Here is a 22793-nt window from a genome sequence, read left to right on the forward strand (position 1 = left end):
ATGAGGAAACTGACATTAATAGAATATTGTTAACTAGACTCTAGATCTTATTCATTTTCACTTCTCTTTACATGTACTCATTTACCCAAATGTGAATGTGTGTGTGTGCATGTGCGTTCATGTGCGTGTGTGTATAGTTTTATGTGATTTGATCCATGGGTTACTTTTTAAATGCAATCTCTAGACAGCCCCAGGGAAGCAGAACATTGCTTAATTAGCTGATGCCTTTAGAACCTTGCACTTAGCTGACCTGATAATTTCAAGCTAAAAAAAAATTTAAAAATAAAGAAGAAATCCATGTCTTTGTCTACGTTACCTCAATTTTCTGGGTAGATAGTCCCCAAAGTACCAGGTAACTGTGTCATCTGCTGAAATCTGACTTTTTAAGGGTGAACTGAAATAATCCCTGAGTGGCAGAAGTGCATTTATGACTTTGAAGGGAATACACACTTTCCTGTTGGTGATTGCATATGAACAACCAAATAGTCGATATATATGAGATATTAAAATAGCAATGAATTACTTTTATTATATGAACACTTAAGTATTTGATAAGTTAGTTATTAGAATTAAATGTTGATGGGGAAAAAGTATTGAAAAAATTTTTTGTTAATGTTTGATTTTTTAATATAATATAAAGTATAAGTCAATTTATCGCTATCTGAATCCTAACAGAAAAGGTCAATATTGTTAGTAGGTTGCTATCTAAGTAACTTAATGGGTACCACTTTGTATCAAGTTGGTGTATTCCAAAAGTATGGTTACTGAAACATAACACTTTATATGGAAGGTATTATGTTTAATTACAATACATTCTGTTCCCAATTATCTGCTGGTATATAAGCTACAGCATATCTTATTTTCAATGTCTTTACATTGCTACTAAATCTGCTTTATTTCTGTCTTTTCCTAGCATGAAGGTAATGATCATTTGAGGAAAGATCAAAGGAAGAACCTTTTAAACTAACTTACCGAGCTTTATATTGACCTCTTCTAATCAGGTAAGGAGGTGGTTAGCATGAAATCTAGGGGAGAAGCGAGGCTTGTTTCAGACTAGTACCTTGGCTTAACCATATCCTGCTCTCTGTCCTATTATAGAGGAAGCTGAGCAGTGAGCTGGGAAATAAAATGGGAAATTGCTTCAGTTTTACAAGTTCTCCTTAACTGGACATTTTTGGCACATATTCATTCTTTAGTTGTAATATAATATATACACAAAATTTAATTGCTCTCAGAAATCTCTTGTCTTAATTAAACTTAAATTTATGTGTACATTAATAAATGTAATATAAATTGTTTTGAAAATGTACTCTTTTTGGTTACTCATGCTAATACTTTTTCCATTAAAACATATAACTTTGACTTGATTGAAGCGATAAACATTTCCTGAACACTTATTGACTGATTTTAATCTTCCATTATTCAAGTATATTGATCAGACATTATTTTACTATTTTACATCCTCCCAGTATAGCTTCTGAAGTTCAGAACTTAATGATAATTGGGATCATATTATTAATCTGCTTTTCTTTCATTTTTATAATATACGAGAAATTTATTTTTTACATTCCTTAATGTGCTTCCAAAATTTTACAAATGAATTTCCAATATAACTTTATGGAAATTAAGTACATCTAGCTTTTTATATGTTTGTGGCCACTGATATTAATATTTTTAAAATGTGAAAATTTAATGAAGCAAGGCATTGGTCCTTCAAGAAGAGTTTTATATTTATGTTGCTCATATATGCGCTGCTCATAGCTGATCTCTTTTAAAGTGTAAATTATATTTCACATGAAAAAAATTACTGCTTAGGGAGGAGTGGAAACCAATCAAAGTACAGTTACAGAAAGCAGTACAGCAATAAATTAAAATGTTAGGCTTTTAAGTTGTTTTGTTAAAAGCCTGAACATCACCCATGATTTTTGGAATTGACAGTGTCACTTTAGCATCCACTTTTAAAGATCATTTTGAAGCATGAGTTATTTGTCAGGTGTGATTTATTTAAGACAATAAACTTAGATTATTGAGTTGAACAAATAACTGTTTGGATGCCTGCCAAGCATTTAGAGCAAATGACTGAATGTAATGAGACTGGATCACTCAGAGGGATGAATAATCAAAAGCCGTAGGATGAAATTAACATTGTTCCAAAGATACATCTCTTCCTTCTCTCCTTGGTGAATATTAAGAAATAGGAGAGTGAAAAGCATCATGGGAAGTACAGTCCTTGTATTCCAAAATAACAGCAGTAAATATACCTTATATTTGCATAATGCATTCCAGCTCACCTGTGTGTTATCTCATATTTCATTAGAACCACACTTCAAAGTAGTTATAATTGCAATATTGCAGATGAGGAAACGAAGAAGCCAGCAGGTTAAGTGATTTGCTCGGGTAATACAGATAGTGGAGGGCAGAGCTAGAATCTGAATCTAGCTCCATTTTCGGAGGAGGCAATAAGGGTTAGAGGTAAAGCAAAGATGTGGAATTGGTTCTATTCTGTTTGGATCCTTGTTCTGCCACTTACTAGTTTCCCTTTGTATCAACTGCTTAATGTTTCTGACCTTCAGTTCTCTCGGTGTAAAGCCTGAATAACAGCATTTACTTCTCCTAGACCACAGGGTTACATGAGATAATCTAGGAAGATAGAATTTAGAGTGCTCAAGATCACTGGTCTTGGAAATTGTTTAATTTCCAGTCCCAGCTTCAGTACCTTAGTATATATGAGCCTGGGAAAATCCTGAAACCTTTTAGTATCTTATTTTGAGTATCTGCAAAGCAATACCTGTTTTATAGTGTTATTGGGATAATCAGATGAGCTGATATGTGGGGAATAGTGACCACAGTAGTTGGCCTGTAGTGGCCAGATCTTGGCTCACTGCAAGCTCCGCCTACCAGGTTCATGCCATTCTCCTGCCTCAGCCTCCCGAGTAGCTGGGACTACAGGCGCCCGTCACCACGCCCAGCTAGTTTTTTTTTTTGTATTTTTTAGTAGAGACGGGGTTTCATCGTGTTAGCCAGGATGGTCTCGATCTCCTGACCTCATGATCCGCCCGTCTCGGCCTCCCAAAGTGCTAGGATTACAGGCTTGAGCCACTGTGCCCGGCCGACTCTCGTTATTCTTAATGTAGGAATCGCTTGGGAGTTAGGAACACCTCTTGCCTCCAGAACTAGGAAATATGACTTTGGTTCTCCAATTCCATGGCCTGTGAAGTTCAAGGTCTCCACTTTGCCCTAAGATTCTAATTTCTGAGGTTCCATCTGCCTCCTCTGCCTCCCTCTGCCTCCCTCTGCCTCCTTCCGTTCCTTTTGCATTTGAAGCTGCTCTTCTGGGCCAGAGACCCAGGGTGACACTCCGATTTTCTCCAAACAACCAGTCACGGATTTTATTAGTCATTCTGGGGGTTAAGGAAAAGTATCACATGCACATCACAGAGCTTGTTTCCTGCTTCTTCTCCCCCTTGTCTTCTCCATGATCTGTCCTTCCTAGGTCATCCCGCAGATGTCAAATTCTTCCCCCTTTTTACACAGAGCAGTTGTGCTCACCCCCAGTTTGGCCCTCATTCCTGCTTCCCCAAACCCACCAAGGTGTCCAGGAGAAGAATGAACCTTCCATCCACCCGCTTTTGTGGTGGGCCCTGAAAAGTGAACTGACTGCTAGTTCTCATGACCAACATGATGAGACCAACAAAAATGCTTTTCTTACATACAAAATAGAAATTTTTGGACAAATAAAGGATAAAACTTCTACTTTGGCAGTGGCTGAGATGGAGAATGTGAAAGAGTTCACCAAACGGCAGATATGGAAGAAGATGAGCGGGAAAGTTCCATCATGTCTGTGCAGATTGACGGTGGCCTCTGATATTTTCGGCATAGGTGCAAGCATAGGAAGGACTGTCTTTGCAGTGCTCCACCTGTGCAGTCACACTCAGAAGAAGGACCCGTGCTTGGTTTACTGTTCTGCTGTCATGTTCTTGGAATTTTAAATAATTTTGAACAAGGGGCCCCTTATTTTCATCTTGCACTAACCCCTGCAAATTACACAGCCAGCCCTGAGGTGTACTATGCTTCGGCTTTATTTTTGTTGAGTACTGCTCCTGACAGAATATTGAAACAAAAATACTGCTGAATTCTTAGAAATTGGTTTCATGTGATACAAGTGGATTCCAGGAAGAAGCTACATTTATCAACTGAAATTTAGCCTTTCCTTGCTATTAAGACAAAGTCTCTTAGAAATTACCGTTTCTTTTAACCAGCTGCTTTGGCCAGGAACTTTATCTCTTCTTTTCCAACTGCCTCATTGGTTCTACAAGATAGTAAACTTGTAGACATTGCAATTTGGGCTTCCGGTAAGAAGCCAAAAGGATGTTTGTTTGCTGTGAGTGGTGCAGGAAAGTAGGATTTCAGACGTAATGACCTACAGGAGAGTACAAGATAGGCACTACAGGTTGTAGTCAGCAGATGAGCAACTGGGGTTGATCGTTTCTGAAGCTGGTGAAAGCAACTTCTGAGAAGGATCAGGCGGAGCAAACGTTTTCCTGCTAATAGAAGACTTTTTATCATCCAGATTTTCACTTAGCATTTCACCCATAATTATTTAGATATCACTGGATCCTATTTAAGACTTTGGAAATCTTGTGCATTACAATTCAGGAAAAGGAGACTCACTCCCATGTTGTCTGACCACACTTTAGAAGTTCTAAAATAACCAAAGGAATGGGCACTAAAAGGGATAGTAGAATTTCTAAACTGAGAATCTATGTGAAGAAGTTCTCTAACCCCAAGATGCTAGTTCCAAACTTGACTTCTTATAACCCTGAATCGTGCTTTTTTAGATTGTGGCTTTCATGCTAGGAAGAGAGAAAATTCTCCAGAGAAAACAGCTTTTTGTCACCAATAAAATAATTTGTACAATAATAAACTTGCTAAATATTTGCCTAATCAGGAAAGATGACAGGAAATAGTAATTTTTAACCTACCAGTTTTATTTTTTTAAATAGTGGAAACCCTTTCTTTAAATGTATGCTTTTATGGCAGCCCAGCATAATAAACACACGAAAGTTGAAGTGTTATTTTGGAAACTGAGATGGGGTTCCTGGAGTCTTGATCTTCTCACTTTACTTCCTCTTATACTCCCAACCCCCCAACCCCACCCCACACTCCACTCAGCACAGTTTTTTTAAAGCACATCTGAAAACTCTGGAGGACCTGAGGCCTTCGAAGACCCCCTGGTAGGAAACTACTGCTATAAATACACATTCTTAGTTTATTATTCAAGCTAACGAATAGTCCATGGAAAGAAAATGGAACAAATTGTTTTCTTTGTTTAAATTTAAATTCCAGAGCACAAAAGAAACCTGGACCATGGAAAAGTATGTGCATTGTATAACGCAAGGGCAATGGAGAAGTAGTGTGTATTCGTCCATTTTCATACTGCTATGAAGAAATACCCAAGACTGGGTAATTTATAAAGAAAAAGAGGTTTAATGGACTCACATGGCTGGGAGGCCTCACAGTCGTGGCAGAAGGTGAAGGAGGAGGAAAGGCACATCTTACATGGTGGCAGGAGAGAGCATGTGCAGGGGAACTGCCCTTTATAAAACCATCAGATCTCATGAGATTTATTCACTGTCACAAAAACAGCATGGGAAAAACCTGCCTCCACAATTCAATTACCTCCCATCAGGTCCCTCCCATGACACATGGAGATTATGGAAACTACAATTCAAGGTGGGATTTGAATGGAGACACAGACAAACCATATTATAGTGGATTGTGTCATACAGAGGTCTCCAAGGGAATAGTGCCCTGCTTCCCTGTCCAGCTCCAAAGAATTTGAGAAATAATGAATAAATTTGAGGATCCATCTTTATTACTAGCCATGGCCAGTCTAGCTTGATAAAGAAACCAGAACCTGCAGCGCGTACACCCAGTTGCAGGTCTCCCTGGTGAAGGGGCTGACCCAGGTGACACTCTTGGTAAGGAGGAGGGCAAAACTGGGCTGTCTGTCAGAGGCTAAAGGACCAAGTAGGAGAAAGAGCAGCACTGAGCTTATAATACCCAAGTATTATTTCCAAATTTACTCATCAGTGTAGCAGTTCTCAACATCCCCAGAGGGTAGAATAAGGAAAGGTGCAGAGGGAAGCCAGGGGTTCTACTAAGTAACCTCTCTTTATGTGAAAGAAACAGAGAAGATGTGGAAGAAATATTTCCCCTCAGTACACAGATTTAAAAGGAGTATTTGTGAAATAAGGGGTATTAATGGGTGCTCATCCTCTACTGCTCCTGCCAGAAGGATGCATTTGTGTATCATGTGATATAGTTTGAATGTCCCCTCCACATCTCATGTTGAGATGTAATCCCCAATGCTGAAGGTGGGACTGTGTGTGAGGTGTTTGGATCACGGGGGCAGATACCCATAGCTTGGTGCTGTCTTTGTGATAGTGAGTGAGTCCTTGTGCTATCTGGTCAGTTAAAAGTGTGTGGCAACTCGCCCTCACCCTTACCTTCACTCTCTTGCTCCTGTTCCTGTCATGTGACTTGCCTGCTCCTGCCACAAGTATAAGCTCCCTGAGGCCTCCCCAGAAACCAAGCAGATGCCAGCACCTTGCCTGTATAGCCTGCAGAACTGTGAGACAGATAAACCTCTTTTCTTCATAAAATAATCAGCCTTGGGTAATTCTTTATAGCAATGCAAGAATAGCTTAATTCACTATGGAAATATGTTATGGTCTTTGCAAAAATGAATCCAATAATTTGAACAGAATTCGTTATAATATACTTTGGTTTTGCATGAAATTAATTATACATTTCTGAAATTGTTTAGTTTAATTGCTCACTTTTTAGGAAAAGAGATTGTACAGCATGAGGACTTTCCTTCTCTTAAGAGATCTGGAACTAACCGATTCCCACACTGCCAAAACTCCTGCCCTCACAAGCACCCATATTTGAGAAGCAAGTTAATGTGCTAGTTCTGGACACTATTAAGTATTGCCCAAATGACAAGTGCATTTACAGTTTGGGTAGAGAATTCAGTGAGAAACAATGGAGATAATCTGTACAATGTGGTATATTTAAAAATATGCTTCTGGTATGGCTTTTTAATCTGAAAATAATTACTCATATAATAAGCAACAGCTGCTTAGAAATATCTAAATTTGGAATTTTTAAATTATTAATTGAACTATCATTGCCTTTAACATCACATTCTAGAGATTTTATAAGCAGCACTGAATTAGTGGATGAAATGTCACTGATACTATTATACATACAATGTTTAAGCAAGGAGACACAAAGATTTCTTTCTTTCCCCCCTGAGCTATGGATGTCTCCATAAGAAGCTAAGGGTCTATCTACATATCTCATCACAGGCAACAAAGGCAGGGTTTAAACATTTTAGAATCTTTTACTACTCTCCATGAGCTCAGAATTAGTAGAATATTGGTACTTAAGGAAGATAACTGCCACTTACATTTCTATACTGTCTTAATCATGTCTTTTTTTGCTGTGTTTTGATGCTTGGGCATCTTGGAGGCTAGTTGACCCTGGAGGGACTACCTCCTCTAGAGTTAGCTAATTCTTAGAGATGGCAAACAGTTTTCCAGCAAATGCATCTGTCATTTGTAAACCACACCACCCAGAGTCCATACCCCCAACCACCTAGTTTATTGGGGTCTCACACCGCTGCCCTAATCATCCCAAGGCCAGGTTCCTGACAACTAGGAAAGGGCCCAATGCCCCTAGGGCCTGCTAAAATTATCCAAACTTGCCAATCCTAAGTCTGTTAACCCTGCATTGCTTGTTCCTTCCCTGGGAAATCACAATAAAGACTGTTAACTACATTTTCCCCTGGCTCCCTCTGTCTCCTGACTGATGCTGGTAATTCCCTGGGTAGCCCTGTGTGGTGTGGTGTGCCTCTTGTTTTCAGGGATCTGTGAATTTTTTTTTTTTTAAAGACCCTTCTTCCCTCTATAATCCCAGTGCTTTGGGAGGCCAAGGCAAGAGGATGGCTTGAGGTCAGGAGTTTGCGACCAGCCTAGTTAACAGAGGGAGACCCTATCTCTTTTTTAAAAGAAAAAGAAAAACAACAAAATGCCTCCCTTTATAAAATTCATTTTTATGTATCCCAGTTGCCCTTAAAATATATATCTCTTTGTAATTAATGAGTTGCTTTCGTATGTATTTATTTCAATGGTCAGAATTATAAAATAAATATTATTATTCTCATTTGACAGAGTGAGTAACTGAGGCTTAGTGATGTCACAGTCACTTTGGACAAAGCTCTACTATACCACGCAGAAGATACCTAGGCTTTGGGGATAGTGAATACAATAATACACATCTTGCTAATTAATTTGTAAAGTGAGGCCAAGAATATCTACCTTGGAGGTAGATTTAGATTATAAAGATTGAAAATAACATTATCAGAGTTCTATGTTTCTGTTAATTCCCGCGTCTGCCAACATGGTTAATGTCTGTTCCATCTTGCCCAGTTTGTTTCCTTTCTTTTATCCATCTGGCAAATAGAAATTTTTTTCTATCAATCTCCCGTTTATGAGCCCAAAGATGTGAGATTCTGAACCTGGATAAGATGGAGTAGTTTTCTGTAGGCTAATGATCTTTTTCAAAATAAAAAGAAAAATCCAGACAAAATGTAAAACTTCTGAATTTAAAGGCATCAGTGAGCTACTGAAGAAATCAGGATATAGGGTCTAAGATTCCAGAGAGGATCTAGCTATAGAGAGGTCAGCAGATGACAACCTGTAACCAGTGTTCCCAGAACTTGCTGGTTCTGGGCACAGACAAGGGGCCTGAGAACAGGTAAGCTTTGCCCAGGATAAGGGCCTTTCTGGAGGACAAAGGCATCATACCATTTGTCAATCTGAGCTGGATGAAGAGACAAAATCAGACTCTTGAGGATTTTCAAAATCACATCATTTTTCTTCCCAAGACATTTTCCACATTTGAAAATTTCACTGTGCAGAAGACCACAAATCAAATCTGTAAATATCTGAAATACAGATCAGAATTTTTCAGCTTCACAGAACACAGAAGTTAGATTTCAGGACCTTCCAGGGTTTGGGGTCATGGTGAACAAATTCTGTTCTCAGCTGAAAGCCCTGGGGCACGAAACCATCGGTAAAATAGCAAACTAGAAATGGATTGAGCATTGGCTAAAAGTCATCCAGCCTTGACTTGGTTCAATCCTTGAATTAAGAGGATTTGCTCTCACTTTGTCTAGCAAAGAAAAGAATGAACTTGGATGAAAATGATAACATCATCCAGAGCTTTTACAATTGTTGTAAATAATGTCCATTATCCAATCAAAAGTGACTAGTCTTGTAATTTGATAGGGCTATACAACCAAAACCCAAGACCAAAAATAAAAAAGATAATGTAAACAAACTCACTGGTGAGGTAGGTATTAGAATTATTAGACAATGACTTTAGAATAACTGTGATTACTATGTTGAAGAAAATAGAGCAGAAGATAAATTATTTTACTGGAGAGCTGAAATCTATATGGAATAATCAAATGGCAGTTATTGACTTGAAAAATACAATATCCACAATTAAGAACTCAATAAATGGATTTAACAGCAGATTAAACACACCAGAAAACAGGGGTAGTGAATTAAAAGACAGGTCAAGAGAAAAGATTTAAACCAAAGCACAGATTAAAAAAAAAATAGAAGAAATTGCTGAAATTATTGTGGTCCATACGAACAACCTCATTAATTTAGATTGGATAATTCAGGAAATGCATTAATTTGAACCTCGTAAAATGTGTTGACATATACCCCTCAATGTCTAAGGGCTAGAAGAGGGAGAATATTCGAAGGCAATTTATAATGTATAAAACTTGTGGGAATGTCGTATTTAGGAAACAAATTATTTTCAGTGCCTCAAATGCATTTATTATAAATTAAAATTTAATGTTTAATGTAAATCATTTTTATTAATTAAAATAGGTCCTTGAACACCAGTGGTTATTAACTACATTCCTGAAAGTTCTTTTCAGTAACAAAGCTGCTGTAAAGAAAATTTCCCAGGCTTTGGAATCAGAGACACATCAGCTTCAGCTGAGGCAGGAGAATAGGGTCTGGAGACAGGCTAAGGCCAACCCATGGCTTACTTCTTGGAAGTGGACCAAAAGGAAAACCCCACCTCTGCATGCCCAAGTGACAAGGGACCAGAGTCTCCTCCCTCTACAAAATCCCTTCTCCCCTACATCACAAATGAGAAATGCCTCTAGTTGATCATGGGCCACGCCTCACTTCAGCTTCTGATTGCTCATGAACCAAGCCTTCATTTGCATAGAGTGTAATCAATTGGCAGCCTCTAAAGGGTAACTATGGTTACATAGAGTGTAACCAATTGGCAGCCTCTAAAGGGTACCAAGTTATTTTAGCTTGATAAAAACCCTAAAGAACATTACAGCTGGGGGTCTTGGGCTGCTTGCTTGAGCCCGCTTTCACTCTGTGAAGTGTACTTTTGCTTTAATAAATCTGTAATTTCATTGCTTCGTTCTCTTGTTGCTTAGTGCATTTTGTTCAACTATTTCTTCAATGCACCATGAACCTGGACAATTCACAGTCAAGACTTTCCATCTGGTAACACAAGCATGGGGTGACATAGGGCAGCTTACTTAACTAGTCTTGGTTGTAGTTGTCTCACATAAAAATAGTAATAAGGAGTAGCTTTTAAGGCATTTGTGAGAAGTAAATGACTTAACTTTGTGGAAATTCCTTGGCACATGATTGGAATGAAATAAGTAATTGAATTTATTCATTATTTAATGAGTAAATTAAATTAAATTTTAACTTCTTTAGTTAACTTCATTTTTATTTAACTTTTTTTTTTTTGGAATTAGGATGGTTTTATGAATTTGGATAGTGCAATTTTTTTTTTTTTTTTTGAGATGGAGTCTCGCACTGTCACCCAGGCTGGAGTGCAGTGATATAATCTCGGTTCACTGCAACCTCTGCCTCCCAGGTTCAAGCAATTTTCCTTCCCTCAGCCCCTCAAGTAACCGGGATTACAGGCCCCCTTCACCACGCCCAACTAATTTTTTTGTATTTTTTTGTTGGCCAGCCTGGTTTCCAACTCCTGACCTTGCAATCTGCCTGCCTTGGCCTCCCAAAGTGCTGGGATTACAGGCATGAGCCACCGTACCCAGCTGGATAGTACTAATATTATCAGATTGAACTATCAATTAAATGAGAGATTAGCAAACTTTTTCTAAAAAGAGCTAGATGGTAAATAGTTTAGGCTTTTTGGGCTGCATATGGTCCCTATAACATATTTTTCTGTTTTTTTTTTTTTTTTTTCTCTAAGTTTATTTTAAAAACAGAACTTTAAAACTGTGAAAAACATTCCTAGCTCTTGGGCTGTAAAGAAAGAGGGAGTGTCAAATTTGGCTTGTGATTGCACCTCAGATCTAAACTTCCTGTGTTTAATGTATTTTTTTCTTCACATATACAAATTACTAATGTGTTTTGAAGATTTAGAAAGATATAAACCAAGCCTAGATTTGTTGGATAAAATTTAGAGTATTCTTAATTTGTATGTTAGAGAAAATAAATTGCTTCAGGGATGTCTCACTGATTTCCAGAAAGCTACAAAGAGAACAACAGAAGACAGCAATTTTCTCTTCTGTCTGTGAAACAATCAAAGACTTTCGTGAGCTTGTGCACGTCTTAGGAAACAATGAAGTTTATATTTTGTTTGATTAGAAAATGTGAATTCTTTAAAGGTGCTTCAGTTAGTCTCATAGGTATACACATTGATTAAGATTTCTTATTAACATACAATCATCTCCAAATGTTTCCACTTAATTGCTTTTTATTTCAGTTAAGTACCAATGTTCTTTATTCTCACACGTAGTTTAATTAGCACAGAAGGTCACTGAGAGGTGTTAAGGCACAAACTTGCCCAGAGGAAGTAGTTGATGCCTCGCTGGCTTCTAATTATAGAACATCCTAGAATTGCAGAGTCAAAGAGAGTTTAGGGAAGAGGAACAATAATGAAAGAACTAAAAGTGAACACTAGGCATCCCTGTGCACATGAAGAAAAAAGGCTCAGCTTCTGTTTTCATTTTAAGGTCACAGTTGCATATGGTAGGTATTAAAATGCCATGTACAGTTTCTAGGTTGTTTAACAATATTTATTGAACACCTACTCTGTACTAATACCGGTGGATGCTTGTAGGGAATACTAAAGAGTGAAATATGGAGTAAAATATATAGTGATTAAATATCACAGTCATATGTGAAAGGTGAGGGTATATTATTCCTTATTTATTAAATAAATTTTTATGATGAAAATTAATGAAATATTCTAGATCTCACTAAATTGTTATGAAATTACACTAGAATCTGGCTATGTAGTCACATAATCCATAATATTAGCCATATGTAGACATTCTTAGAAACACTGCATTTTATATTAGTACATTTCAAGATATAACTTCTCTATAAGCAAACTGTGCCTTAGACTAGCATAGATAATAAAGCTGCAATATGGTAATAGCATATATATCTTTTGAAATTAGTTAATTTAATGGCCTAATGGAGATCATTAGGCTGGAGCAAGTATAGTGCCTTGGGCTCCTGCCTAATCAAACCAAAGCCCAATGTAAACAGTAAAATGAAACTTAAGTTTAACCAATCAGAAACTACCAACTCATCTCTAACTAGGAACTTTCCACATTAACCAATCGAATATATTTTCTTTATCTTGCTTCCATGAACATCTTATAAAAATTTCTCTCTTGCCTCTTCCCCCAGTGTAGCACTGAACCACTTGCAGTCTGGTGCTGCCCAATTCATGAATCATTGTCTGCTCAAATAAACTCTTCAACATTTCAATGTGCCCAAGTTTATCTTTTAACATTTATAATGTTTGTAGACACTTCTTATGTGCCAGGCACTCTCATAAGAGCTGAATAAGTATTATGCAATTTAATGCTATACTCATCCTAAGAGTATAAAATGGAGACTATTATTGTTTCCATTTTCCAAGTAATGAAAATCAGACAAAGAAAAGGTAACTTGCCTAAATCATATACTTGGAAATAGGAGAGCTGGGAATTAAACTCAGTACAAGTGAGTTCAGAATCTTTCACTGGTATGTAAGCCTCAATGTTAGTGTAGTATAACTACATCATAAAATACGGATTGATGTGATCAGCTTACCCCTTGACAGCATGAGTGAGTACACAGCACTCATGTTCATTTAACAGGGAGTATATTTTTTGTGAGAAAAGTTTAGTTGCTATCTGGGTTCATCACTTCACCCCTCTGGACCTCAGTTCTCTCATCTGTCAAATTAGGGGATTTGGGTGAGACTCAGTTTCAATATATTCATTTTTTCTTTCAAAGGATTTTTTAATTGTAAAATCATGACTGCCATACAAGTATAAAATGAATATTTGTCCAAGATTTTATTTAACTCATTAAATTATGAGAAAACTAGTAAGATGTTACAACTAGTTCAAATAATTGAAAGTATCACATTTGTATAGTCAAATTAGGAATGCAGAAATGGATTTTTCTTTGGGGGGAAAGTCTGTTCAATTGTCCCTCCACTGGATAGAATTTGCATCTCTGTGTACAAATGTCATTTGCATCACAGCCTACAAAATTGGAAAGATAAGTAAAGGCCCAGAATCCCCACAGAATCAGATAACTCAAAGGGTGTTTTAAACAATGCCTTGTTTCCCATTGGAAATACTCAGAAATCTTTTGGTCTAATTCAGTCTTTCACAATTTTCCCTCATACCTCAAACCAAGTCCCACAGGAAGTTCAATGTATAAAACAGGTAAAGTGTGACTGCTTTGATGGCAGCAGTGGGAGCAGTGGGAGGGCAGAGAGCTCCTGTCAGTTTGCTTCAATGACCCATCAAAAAATTCCAAAAAAGCTCCCGCACAGCTGCCCTTGAGGCAGCTCCTAGGGCTGTACTGGCTATATGATCTTCCTCGCTTCCACAGCTAACATCCTGCAATTTTCTGCTTCTCACATTTGGAGGCAAAAGACAAAGCTGTCAGAGATGAATGCATTTTGCTAGCATTTCACTGCACCAATTCACTGGGTTCCCATGACACTAGGAGCATCTTTCTGGGTTAGGAACCTGGAATTCTTTCTGTTGCATCTGTAGAAATTATTATGCCCAGGACAAACCCTTTTCTGAAGGCTACGCCTTTAAAACTTCAAGATAATCTTTTCAGTGAGAACCTGAAAGCTCTTCCTCCCATCCCAAGGGGCCTTTGAGCATAAGGAATTCATAACGCTACTAGATAATGTAAGGACATTCTGTGGATAATTCCTTAACAAAGTTACCCAGTGTGGACATAGACGGGGCTAGCCTGGCAGGGCTTGTTTAATTGGACTGGAAAAATCCATAGTGAGTTTTAACTAATTTGTAGGAAACTGTGAGATCAAGGCTTTGTTGAAGAGCTTCATGTTGACCTAAACTTAAAGGAGTACATGCAGTGTTTATTCTGTGTTCAGGCATCTGATCATTATTGGGAATTTTTTTTTTGAGACTGAGTCTCACTGTCACCTAGGCTGAAATGCGGTGGTGCCATCTTGGCTCACTGCAACCTCCGCCTCCCCGGTTCAAGCGATTCTCCTGCCTCAACCTCCTGAGTAGCTGGGATTACAGGCATGTGTCACCATGCCAAGCTAATTTTTGTATTTTTTTTTTTTTTTTTTTTTTTGAGACGGAGTCTCGCTCTGTCGCCTAGGCTGGAGTGCAGTGCCCCGATCTCGGCTCACTGAAAGCTCCACCTACCAGGTTCACACCATTCTCCCGCCTCAGCCTCCCGAGTAGCTGGGACTACAGGCGCCCGCCACCGCGTCTGGCTAATTTTTTTTTGTATTTTTAGTAGAGATGGGGTTTCACCGTGTTGCCCAGGTTGGTCTCGAACTCCTGACCTCAAATGATCCACCCATCTCAGCCTCCCAAAGGGCTGGGATTACAGGCATGAGCCACTGTGCCTGACCCATTACTGGGAATATTTTCTACTAAGAGCCTGAGACAACGGTCACAAACTTGGATTTTCCTTTACCATTTCTGCTCTATATCAGTGGTATTCAAAATATTCCCAGGATGAAATTTCCCTGTAGACTGATTTGGGGGTGGGGTGAGAGCATTACAGTTTGTAACTATGCCACATCTTTCTTCCAAATTTCTGGAAGTTTGCAACTCTCTTCTGATAGCTTTTCCATTTCAACAACCGAACCACCAATTCCTGCTCTTAGTCTACTTTTCTTCCTTTATTGGTTCTACCTGTTGTAGGAAAGCGTTTTCCCTCTACTCTCATAGATTTGACATCTGGGTCCATAGAGTGAACTGACAATAGGCAGATTAATAGGAGAAAATGTATTAGAACTTACTAATTTTAATAGTACATTTAGAGGGACATCACAGGGGAAAAATGAGTACTCCCCCCAAAAAGAATAAGGTTTTAGAGCTTATAGAGCATTTTAATTAGGGAAAGGAAAAGGAAAGCAGGGCACTTAGGGAAGAATAAATGATTTTTTAGGGAAGAGAAATTGACCCTTAGAAGAATAAGTGGGAGATGTAATCGTTTGTAACAAAGTCTGGGTGTGGTGTCAACTTCTAGTCTCCTCTCTTGTAATACGAGTTAATTTTCCCTAGTTGATGAAACTCCTGAGGAGTTGATTTCTTTTGAAGGATCTGTCTCTAGGCAGATAGAGAAGTCCAGAGAAAGCCTCTCCCTGCATTTGCTGTTTTTGAAGTGCCTTTGGCTTAAGACAATCAAGATACCAAAGTGGCATATTTTAGGGTGACATATTTTGGTCTCTAACACTATCCTATTAAGGTACTTACATTTCATTAAAATATGTTTATTGAGCAAGTAACAGAACAATAGCTGACACTTTTATAAGCAAAGAAAAATCAACTGTGTCTATTCAACAGCATATCAGCTATTTCCTTTTATTTTTGTTTTTTCATTCCTTGCCAGTAAGCCTATCTATTTTGGAGATGCAAGCATAGTGTCTATGTAATAATTTTGTGATTTTTTCCTGTAAAGTATTATAAATATTTTCCCAGTTTGCTATACATTAGTAATATTTGTCATTGTCATTTAAAATTTTTATTTATGTGAAATTATTTTTGTTACAGCAGATACAGATACATTGTAGAGTTTTAAAAACAGTACAGAAAAGTAGAAAGGAGAATGTGAAGTTCATCTGAACTCCCACCATCTAGAGATAATAATTATAAGTTCATCTAACATTCCTTTATTCATCTTCCTATGCACACATACACACATATCTTTCAATATATAATTTTACATAAAGGGGTTTGTATACATATGTGGATATATAACCAATATTTTTTATCTCAATAATATGTTCTGGACATTTTTCCATGTGAATGAACATAGACATGTATCATCATGTTAGGTGATGGAAAAAATGGTACATTCTAAGTTTTCAGCACTAATGTTTCAGCCCCCTTCTGATGTACAGATAGAATGGGTCCAAATTCCTGCCAGTGTAAACAATACTGCGACACACTTCTGGAATTATCTCCCTGGGGTACATTTCAACTATTATTATGATCCTATTAATTCAGAGGCTCTTTTAAACTTTCAAACATATTTTAAAAACTGACCTTTTCAAAGTTGTAATATTTTACCCTCCTATTACCACTGTGACAGTCCTTTTTACCAAACCCTCCTCAACCTTAGGTCTTAGTCCTATCCATTTAACATTCTACAGTGTTCTGTGGAAAGGTGAAAAAAAATGCCTCATCATTTTTAAAATTTGCATTTCCTTGATTGTTTGGGTATTTGAGTATCTGTCTATCTGTCTATCTATCTATCTATCTATCTATCTATCTATCTATCTATCTATATTTGTCATTATAAGTCTTCTTTTGTGTCTTGGCTATTTATGTCCTTTGTCCAGACATCTACTGAAATTATCATCTTGTTTTGAGTTTTTGTTTTGTTTTTACAAAATATCTAACCTTAATCGTATGTATTTAAATTTTTTCTCATTTTTATTCATGACGATTTAATTTTTATATACTAAAACATATTACATCTTTATGGAGTTTTTTGGTTGTATTGTTTTTGCTGGTGTTCTTCATATTTTAAATGCACACAGTCAAATTTATTAAGATTTTCCTTGACTGTTTTTAGTGTCAGTGTGACAGCAAGATCTTTCTCTAGATTATAAAAATATTATCTCATTTACTCTTTTAATAACTCTAGTGTTATTATTTTCTAACATTCAAATTAATATATCTAGTACTTGTTTGGGTATACTGAATAATGTGAAAATTCAAAGTTTTTCACCCAAAGTCTAGTTGTTTTGTTTATCTCCAAAGAACACTGGAAAAGCAGACTTGTGCACATTCAGGTATTATTTGCACTGAAAAATATCATTAAACTAGAAGATGATGCCAGATTTGAGTAGACTATGCCTGAGCAAATTGGAGACCCACATCATTACTGGGATTGTGAACATAATTTACCTGGTAATGGAGACTTTATTAGTATATAATATTTATTATTAGATGTGTGTGATCATGAGAAATAGCTGGAAAGAACAGATCAAATTTAGATTTTACAAATTGTTAACGAGATTAATAAACTATAGAGCATGTTATCTATGGACTATGGTAACTATTTCAGCAGTATAGAGAAGCGAGCAACCACAGACAGGAAGATCTAGGTTTAAGAAGATAAAATACAAGTTCAGTGTGTGCTAAGTGAGGCATTAAGTTCCAGCTTCATTCAAAAGCTATCAACTGTGAGACTGATGAGATAGGATTGGCCTTGTGGGTAGCGCTCTGAGGAATTAAAATGATAACAGACAATAAGTTAATAGAATGCCTGGGGCAATTACAATTAAGGAGAAAACAGGGTGGAGATAGACTTCGTTGAGCAGGGGACCAAGGGATTACAAAATTATAAAGGTGCCTTGTGTTGGTGGACCCAGTTCCTAGATGGCTCTATCAGGGCAAGTCTTCTGGGAGAGAATAGAGAAAGTGCTTCATCTTACACTCTAAGACTCTGGTTAGCATATAGGAACACAGGTACTTAGACATGGCACCTTTATGTGACACTAAATTTTCATTTATTCTCGCATCCCTTCTTTTTCATTGATCTGTCTGTCTCTTCCTCCACTCTTTCCTATTGTAACTTTACAGTGTATTTCAAGATCTAAAATATCAGAGTCTTGCTCTTTATTCTTCTTTTCCAGAATTTTACTGAATTATTTCTTAATGCTTATACTTGCGTTTTTGAATCACTTCATCAAATATCCTGACCTCTTCATAATATCTGTTTGACCACTTGACTGCCTGTCTTAGTCATGAACGGGTAGGTTAAACTGTGGTAGCAAACAACTCCCAAATCTAAGCAGGTTCACACAACGGAAGTTAATTTTTTTCTCACAGTCTATGCCCCATGTGGGTGGGTGTGAGTGGGGCAGGAGAGAGGATTTCTCCACAGAATTACTCAGCAGGCTGACCTGGGCTTCAAAACTTTATAGCGCCACCACCTAGGACATGTCACCTTCTCAGTGCCCTAGTCACCAGAATAGTGGGAGAGCAGCTGGAGAACTGTGTGTGGGTTAAAGAGACACAGGTATTGTCTACCATAATGGAAATGTTAATAGAATCTGCACTCTACGGTATGGTAGCCATTTGTTATGTGTGGCTATTGAATGCTTGGAATGTGGCTAATGTGACTGATGAATTTTGAATTTGGGGAAAATATTAATTTAATTTTCAAAATAAATAACCACATGTGGCTAGTGGCTACCTTATGGGGGAGCATAGGTCTAGAACTTGTCACCTACTCATCCCTCACCTCGGGGGATCTAGGAGTGGAGGGGAGTAAACGGTGTTTTTGAGGAGCTTTATTATTTCCTCCTAGACTCCCAGAACAAAACACCAAACACACATGTACATGTGCACACACATTCCCACTGGGAATTTCATTGTGATTTTAGCAAAATCATACTTAATCTTTTTTTAAGTTTTTAATTTTTAAATAAAATATATTAAGATGTAATTCACATATCTTACAATTTGCGTACTCCAAGTGAATGATACAATTTTGTAATATACTCACAGGTACATGAAGGCAACATCAGAGTCAATTTTAGAATGTTTTTATCACCTCAAAAAGCAACCTTGTATCCTTAAGCTGTTACCCTCCTATTTTCCCCCACCCTCTCCTCCAGACCTAAATAATCAGTTACCTACTTTGTCTCTAGATTTTCCTGTACTGGATATTTTATATAAATAAAATCATATATGTGGACTTTACTTAGCATAATGTCTTTAAGGTTCTTTTACTTACCATAATGTCTTCAGGGTTCAACCAAGTTGTAGCATAACTTAATACTTTGGTTTAATTAGGTTATACTTGTCAAATTTTGTTTATTGTTGCAATTACTTTTGGTGTCTTTGTCATGAAATCTTTGCCAGGGGCCGATTCCTTTTTATGGCCATCATAAGTTTTAAAATTTTTATCTTAGATATTGTGTTTTTTTTTTAAAAAAACTTTAACTTTAGGTTCAGGAGCATGTGTCCAGATTTGTTACATAGGTAATTTTCAGGTCACGGGGTTTGGTGTGCAAATTATTTCATAACCTAGGTAATAAGCATAGTACCCGTTAAATAGGTTTTTAGTCCTCACCTCCTCCCAGCTTCCATCCACAAGTAGGCCCCAGTGTCTGTTGTTCCTTTCTTTGTGGCCATGTGTACTCAATGTTTGGCTCCCACTTTTACGTGAGAACATGCAGTATTTGGTTTTCTGTTCCTGCATTAGTTTGCTTAGGATAATGACCTCCAGCTCCATTCATGCTTTGCAAAGGACTTGATCTTTTTCTTTTGTATGGCTGTGTAGTATTCCATGGTGTATATGTACCACTTTTTCTTTATTCAATCTATCACTGACGGGCATGTAGGTTGATTCCATGTCTTTGCTATTGTGAATAATGCTGCAATGAACATAACGTGTGCATGTGCCTTTATGGTAGAACGATTTATATTCCTTTGGGTACATACCCAGTAATGGGATTGCTGGGTTGAAGGGTAGTTCTGTTTTAAATTGTTTGAGAAATCTCCAAACTGCTTTCCACAGTGGATGAATTTACACTCTCATTAGCAGTGTATAAGCATTCCCTTTTCTCCACAGCCTCACCAGAATCTGTTATTTTTGACTTTTAATAATAGCCATTTTGGCTGGTGTGAGGTATTATCTCATTGTGGTTTTAATTTGCATTTCTCTGATGATTAGTGATGTTGTGTATTTTTTCATATGCTGTTGGCCACATGTATATCTTCTTTTGAAAAGGTCTGTTCATGTCCTTTGCCCACTTTTTAATGAGGTTGTTTGTTTTTTGCTTGTTGCTTTAAGTTCCTTATAGATTCTGGATATTAGACCTTTGTCAGATGCATGGTTTGCAAATATTTTCTCCCATCTGTAGGTTATCTGTTTACTCTGTTGATACTTTCTTTCGCTGTGCAGAAGCTCTTTAGTTTAATTAGATTCTACTTGTCAATTTTTGTTTGTTGTCGCAATTACTTTTGGTGTCTTTGTCATGAAATCTTTGCCAGGACCTATGCCCAGAATGGTATTTCCTAGGTTATCTTCCAGGGCTTTTATAGTTTTAGGTTTTACATGTAAGTCTTCCATTAATCCTGAGTTGATTTTTGTATATGGTGTAAGCGGGGCATCTGGATTCGATCTGCTGCATATGGCTAGCCAGTTATCCCAGCACCATTTGTTGAATAGAAAGTCCTTTCCCCACTGCTTTTTTCATCAAATTTATTGAAGATCAGATAGTTAGAGGTATTCAGCTTTATTTCTGGGCTCTCTATTCTGTTCCTTTTGTTCAGGCATCTGCTTTTGCACCAGTACCAGGCTGTTTTTGTTACAAGACAGATAAATATGTTACAGGAAAGGGGTCCCGATCCAAACAGACCCCAAGAGAAGGTTCTTGGATTTCACGCAAGAAAGAATTCAGGGCGAGTGTGCAGGGCAAAGTGAAAGCAAGTTTATTAAGAAAGTAAAGGAACAAAAGAATGGTTACTCCATAGACAGAGCAGCTCCGAGTGCTGCTGGTTGCCCATTTTTATGGTTATTTCTTAATGATATACTAAACAAGGGGTGGATTATTCATGCCTCCCCTTTTTAGAGCATATAGGGTCACTTCCTGGGCTTGCCATGGCATTTGTAAACTGTCATGGTGCTGATGAGAGTGTAGTAGTGAGGATGACCAGAAGTCAGTCTCGTGGCCATCTTGGTTTCGGTGGGTTTTAGCCCACTTCTTTACCGCAACCTGTTTTATCAGCATGGTCTTTATAACCCGTATCTTGTGCTGACCTCCTATCTCATTCTGTGACTTAGAATGCCTTAACTGTCTGGGAATGCAGCCCAACAGGTTTCAGCCTCATTTTACCCAGCTCCTATTCAAGATGGAGTTGTTCTGGTTCACATGCCTCTTATATGTTGGTTGCTGTAGCCTTGCAGTGTAGTTTGAAGTCTGGTAATGTGATACCTTCAGCTTTGCTCTTTTTACTTAGGATTGCTTAATCTTTTAAACATAGGGTCTTCCTGTTCAAGTACAAGGTATAACTTCCCATATATTCCAGCATTCCTTTGTTTCTAAGCCATGTTTATTGATTTTTCTAAATCCGAATTCTGTATATTTCTTTTAGAGCTGACTTTTCAGCTAGGAAGACCAGTATTAGAATTTTAGCTCTTCTATTTGTCTTAAACTAATGTAATCTCTACTTACCTCGAAAAAGTTATATAACCTCTTTAATTCTCAATTCCCCCATCTATAAAATTTGGAGAAAAGTACCCATCTACCCAATATTATCACTATTGCTGCTGCTAATATTATTGCCACTATTATTCCTTTTCCTATTATGACTACTATCTTATTAATATTGTGTGATAATAATAGTTATATTATTATCATTATTATTATTATTAGGTAGAAAGCACCTTATGTGGATATTATTATTTAGTTTATACAAGAACCAAATGAAATTAGTGAATTTAAATCTGATAAAAATGTTGTTAGCACAATAGCTTATGTTATGTACTCAATATAGCTTCAGTGTCATTGCTATTGGTACTGTTAACATCAACATCATGCTCTTCATATTATCATTATCATCATGACCATCAGAATCATCATTACTACCATCACCATGCTCAATTGCAGTTGCCTCCTTAATATCCCTTCCACCTTATCCCATCATGAAGGCGTGGGTTTGGTTGGGTTTGCTCCCTGACTCCAAAAGAGGATAATTCTACCCAAAGGCTACAATGACAGGTTCAGGATGGGCATGTAATCCAAGTCAAAGCCAATTAAAACATGGAATTCCCTCATTCACTATGACTTGTTGCTAAGTCTGTGACCCAAGGTGAGCAATGACAGAGAACCCAAGTTAAAGAAAAGTTAAAATTCAAGTTAAAGAAAAGAACAAGAAAAGTGCAGTGGTTAGTTTTATATCAGATCCAAACAAAACAGGTCAGATCCCTTGTTTAAATTTCTCCAGCAAATTTTCACTGAAAACTTCCTATATATGGAAGGAATACAGAAAAAGGAAAGGGGAAATGTTTAAGGAGTGATGTCAGACAGAAGAGAGGGAGGCTGAGATGAGCAAGGAGGGAGGGCAAATTTTAAATTCTGGCAAATAGGCAAATATCTGGCAAATAATTTGTTTAGTGGGTAAAGGAACGATTATGTTTCCTGTAGGGAATAAAAGAAAAAGGAAA

General features: G+C 37.4%; 1 long non-coding RNA gene across 1 annotated transcript in view; it reads left to right on the forward strand.

Moving 5' to 3' along the window:
* LOC139358295 (uncharacterized) overlaps positions 1-22793 on the forward strand; it is a 132729-nt gene that overhangs the window by 92239 nt on the left and 17697 nt on the right. Inside the window, exon 2 of the long non-coding RNA XR_011613034.1 lies at positions 914-1001. This is a non-coding gene — a long non-coding RNA (uncharacterized lncRNA). The remainder of the gene's footprint in view (positions 1-913; positions 1002-22793) is intronic.

The sequence above is a fragment of the Macaca nemestrina genome, chromosome 14 (genome assembly GCF_043159975.1).
Source record: "Macaca nemestrina isolate mMacNem1 chromosome 14, mMacNem.hap1, whole genome shotgun sequence".
NCBI classification, from domain to species: domain Eukaryota; kingdom Metazoa; phylum Chordata; class Mammalia; order Primates; family Cercopithecidae; genus Macaca; species Macaca nemestrina.